This window comes from Triticum dicoccoides, chromosome 7A (genome assembly GCF_002162155.2).
Source record: "Triticum dicoccoides isolate Atlit2015 ecotype Zavitan chromosome 7A, WEW_v2.0, whole genome shotgun sequence".
NCBI lineage: Eukaryota > Viridiplantae > Streptophyta > Magnoliopsida > Poales > Poaceae > Triticum > Triticum dicoccoides.
In genome coordinates this window covers 3,082,711-3,088,123 of record NC_041392.1, presented here as the reverse complement: position 1 = coordinate 3,088,123, position 5,413 = coordinate 3,082,711, and the positions used below count along the sequence as shown (strand labels likewise).

Genomic DNA, 5,413 nt, shown 5'->3' with positions numbered 1-5,413 from the left:
CACGTAGTATTAGCGGTCAATATCGATAATCCCGAGGCAACCGATAGATGTCTCAAATTCTTGCCGCTCTTGTTCTAAAGTCTCCATATACATAGTATGTAATTTCACAAAAAATAATAATATATATATACATAGTATGACTATGTATATATATGTGTGTGTCCAGTTTAATGGTAGAGTGGTAACGTTCTTCTTGAGAACAGAAGGAACACGCGATACAGCACAAAAATGGCTCCTCGAGATCGCAAGACGAGCCGATCAAAAGATTTCCTCCTGAGCTCAGGAACGGCAGCCGTGCCGGTGAAGTCACGCAGCGCCGTCCCGGACACGCCGCCGGTCCTGTTCGCGTACGGGGCGCTGCCGTACCAGCAGAGCGGCGGGCGGCGGAGGTGGCGCGAGTGCACCGTCGTGCTGGGCGCCGTGGCCATGGTGGCGCTCTTCCTCACCCACGCGCTCCTCCCAAGGGCCAGCGTGTTGTCCGAGGAGACGCGCCGGCAGGCACGAGCGGACCAGAACATCATAGTCGCTGCCGGCGCCGATGCCGACGGGTTCCCGTGGAGCAACGAGATGCTGCAGTGGCAGCGAACCGGGTTCCATTTCCAGCCGGAGAAGAACTACATGAACGGTATGTTACGGAATTCATTGTCATTATCTCATTCGAATTGTTGAATTTGGAGATTCTAGTATATCTTCTTTCTCCGGCACGACCGCCTTGTTCCATGCACGGAGAAAGAAAGAAACTGACCGCTTTTTCCGTGTTGATGACTGACATGGCTACGTACCATGGCGACACGCACGCACGCATGCATGCAGATCCAAACGGTGAGTACGTCCGGCACTAGCTCGCTGCCCAGCGGTCTGTCCGTCTCTATGTACTTAATTAACTGAAACACCTCCTCAAAAAAAAAATTCTAACTGAAACACAACATGCAGCTCCCATGTACTATCGTGGACGGTACCACTTCTTCTACCAGTACAACCCCACCGGCATCGTCTGGGGCAACATCACGTGGGGCCACGCCGTGTCGCAGGACCTGGTCCATTGGCGCCACCTCCCTCTCGCCATGGTGCCCGACCAGTGGTACGACATCCACGGTGTTCTCACCGGCTCCGCCACCATACTCCCCAACGGCACCGTCATCGTGCTCTACACAGGCAAAACCGACACCTCCGCTCAGGGGTCCAGTGCCTCGCCCTTCCCGCCGACCCGGATGACCCCCTCCTTGTCAACTGGACCAAGCATCCCGCCAACCCCGTCATCCTCCCGCCCCCCGGCATCGGCCTCCAGGACTTCCGTGACCCTACCACCGCCTGGTTTGACCGGTCTGACCTGACATGGCGCACCCTCATCGGCTCCAAGGACAACAACGGCCACGCCGGCATCGCCTTGATGTACAAGACCAAAGACTTCATCAGGTACGAGCTCATCCCCGGGGTGCTCCACCGCGTCGAGGGCACCGGCATGTGGGAGTGCGTCGACTTCTACCCGGTCGGCGGCAGCAACAATTCCTCCGAGGAGGCGTTGTACGTGTTGAAGGCGAGCATGGACGATGAACGACATGACTACTACGCGCTCGGAAGGTATAATGCGGCGACCAACACGTGGACGCCGTTGGACCCAGAGCTGGACGTAGGGATCGGGCTGAGGTATGACTGGGGAAAGTTTTTCGCTGCCACGTCTTTCTACGACCCGGTGAAACGGCGGCGCCTGATGTGGGCTTATGTCGGCGAGACCGACTCCTTGAGTGCCAACGTTGCCAAGGGATGGGCTTCGGTCCAGGTACCATTAATATGGATCGTTATAATTCCATTTTACCTTGCGTTTACCATCAACCATTAGTTTCATTTCTTCATTAGGCATGCTCGTACTCCCTCCATGTTTGTTCGGCTAAGGAAGCTTGAGTTATATTTCATTGAAAGCACATCATTTAATTTGTATTCGAACAAAGTTTCTAAACATATACTCCCTCTGATCCATAATATAATTAAGAACGTTTTTGACATTACTTTTTATAATGTGTTATACACGTGCATGCCAAGTAAATGTGGAACCATCTGCCTATGGCTCAAATTGTCATGTACTGAACTTTTTATAATGTGTTGTAGGAAAATAGGTTTGAAAACAGAGAAAGTCGGTTTAAGTAACCAGAAGAAGAATTAAAATTTTGAAAGCTAGATTAACATAATGCATAGCAATGCCAAAAGTGCCCGGCATAAATATGGTGGCCGTTGTGATTGAGGCACGGGTTAGCTTAATTTGTCCTGTCCGAACTAAACACACCAATGGTCGTGTGCATCAACCTATGCATAGGTCGGAGGTTTGCTCTCTTTTTTTTAGAACAAGCTAAGCACACAAAATCAGAATATTGTTCATTCATTCCTATTTTGTTTGTGTGGTCACTTTTCTTAATGGAAATCAATGGAGATTGCAAGACCATTTATTACCAATCATTTTTATCATGTTTAAGTTCTTGGTATCAATGTGCATTCATAATCAGAGGACTTGCCTATCTTACATGTGTGCAGACGATTCCGAGGACGGTAGTGTTGGATGAGAAGACCCGGACGAACCTCCTCCAATGGCCGGTAGAGGAGATCGAGGCCCTCCGCTTCAACAGCGCCGACTTTGGCGTCATCACTATCCACACTGGATCCATCATCCCTCTCCGCCTCCGCCAAGCCACTCAGCTTGACATCGAGGCCTCCTTTCGCCTGGACGCTTCCGCTATTGCCATCATCAACGAGGCTGACATCAACTACAACTGCAGCACCAGCGGTGGAGCCTCAACCATGGGCGCACTTGGTCCCTTCGGCCTCCTCATCCACGCTACTGGTAATGGTGGCAGCGAACAACTCGCGGTTTACTTCTATGTATCGAGGGGCCTTGACGGGGCACTCCGAACCCACTTCTGCCATGACGAATTGTTGTCGTCCCGGGCGAATGATGTCATGAAGAGAGTGGTGGGCAGCACGGTGCCAGTGCTCGATGGCGAGGCTCTATCTGTGAGGGTGCTCGTGGACCATTCAATTGTGGAGAGCTTCGCGATGGGTGGGAGGTTGACGGCCACGTCGCGGGTGTACCCAATGGAAGCCATCCACATGGCAGCGGGGGTATACCTTTTCAACAACGCCACAGGCTCCTCCATCACCGTCGAGAAGCTTGTAGTTCATGAGATGGCCTCGGCATCTTACAACCAGACTTTCGTGGCCGACGACGACTCGTAGCTTCAGTAACCTATATACTAATCTGGTAATGGGGTTAGGATCCTCTGTAATAGTCCACCATGCAGTACGGTCACTGCCGTGTGGACCCAGCCCCAAATGTCATCTGCACTATAGCACCATACAGTACCGCAGAGGATCTCAACCTCTGGCAATGAGGGTCACTTGCCTCCAAACTATGACTCCTAGGATAATAACGACGGCTCGTACCTGTACTGGAGTGTTATGCGCGCCTTATTGTGCGGTTTTTCTGTTAGGTGTGTTTGTCTTTTTTTTAATATTATGGTAGGTTGGTTAATTTTGGACTCTATTTGTGTTGGCTTGGTTATCATTTTATTGGCTTGGATGCCATGCATTAACGCTGCGGCTGTTGTGCACGTTTTAGCAAACATCATCATATGCAGCGAGAAGCACGTCCGCGCATACAACAATGCCCACCCAGCCACCACGAGCACCTGTGGATGAACCCAAGAGGCAAAACCAACAATGCAGACACATACATGTGGGCCCCTCTACGCATCACACACCCAGATTCACCATTAGGCTTTGTTGCGAGGGAGCATAGTATTAAAGGAAATTCATATAAAAATACACATCTAGAGTGTGTTAAGTTTGCTTTAGAACTCGCTGCCTTCGTAAGTTCGTAATGTTTATAGACATAGAAAGGTCATCAAGTGTTGATGCATCTGCCACACGTAATGTATAAATGCTGATTGGTAAGTTCATAATGTTTATAGACATACAAAGACCATCAAGTGTTGATGCATGTGCCACACGGAATTTATAAATGAGAGAGAAACATAACATCGACTTTAAGTGTTTTTCCTTGTTCAGAATACATCAAACTAAGTTATGAGCCTCTGTATCACGTAAAACAATCATAACACTTATTTTGCATGTTCTTTTTAATAATGTCCATGGTATTATTGAAACCGTTCAACCATTTTGAAGAAAATGCTCACCTTGTATCTGAAAATGTTCAGTGTGCATTTGACAAAATGTTCAACATGTATTCAAAAAAATTGTTCCATGTGTATCTGAAAAATGTCCAACATGTATCTAAAAATGTTCAGTGTACATTTGGCAAATGTTCAACATGTATTCCAAAGATTTCATGTGCATCTAAAAAAATGTTCAATGTGTATACAAGTCGACATTTATTTGAAGATAAGAAGAAAAAATAAGACGATGAAAATACACAGAAGAAGGAAGAAATGCCATATGGAATCTTCTAAAACCGGTCCGTAGAAGCTTCCCAAATCCGCTCCTAGGAAGCTACGGTACGCACACTATTGTGTGGTCACTTTTTTAAGAGTAAATTGCCGAAAACCACCACACTTGTGTCTATGGTACTTCAAAACCATCGATTTGGCGAAAACCCACAAAAGACCACCACTTCCTGTGGCAAGTGGATAACACAACGCACTAAACCAACTGTGAGCCGCAACAAACAGGAAAACTGACAATCCTAGCCCACCTGTCAGAGCCACGTAGCGCGGACAAACGGCCACGGGCAGACAACAGTTACCCCCGTCTCGTTAAGCTCACTCCTTCCTTATTTCAGTTTCACTCCCTCGTTTCCCCCTTTCTTTCTTCTACGCGCGAAGCTATGGCGAATGGTGGCGACAACAAGGTTGACGTTGCTGGCAATGGCGATTCATATCCGGGCGCGGTCGCGGTCGAAACCTTCTTGACGTCGACTTCGGGTCATCGTCAGAGGAGGACAGCCCGCCCTCGCCGTGCACCATGAGCTTCTCAACCATGATGGAGGGGCTAATGGGATTGTTGATATGGAGTGGCCTCCATCTTTAACTGCTCGCGCAGGAAGCAAGTATCAATCCGGCATATTCGTTCCACGTGCAGCTTGGCCAATAGTGATGTCGTCCATACGACTACCAATTCCAACCCTGCCAATACCACACGCTTCCTTACAAACAAACATAGCTATCCCTTTTTGGCCGGTCCAGGCGATACATAGCACTCACGCTATATTTTCTAGAAAAAGAAACTGAGTTACCGTATATGGGATCAGGCCCCCTATTTCACGCTCAGCGAGCAAACAAACATGAGACAATTTGTCGGAGTAATGGGCCACGGGTAGGCTAATCCGGGGCCCAGAACCTTTTTCAAGACATCGGGGCTGACTGCGCCCCTTAAGACTCCAGATGAAGAGCCGCCTTCTGGAGGCCGG

At 48.9% G+C, this 5,413-nt stretch overlaps 1 pseudogene; it reads left to right on the top strand.

Moving 5' to 3' along the window:
• The first annotated feature begins 228 nt into the window (after window positions 1–228).
• Window positions 229–3,436, top strand: LOC119331059 (annotated as a pseudogene).
• The last annotated feature ends 1,977 nt before the right edge of the window (window positions 3,437–5,413 follow it).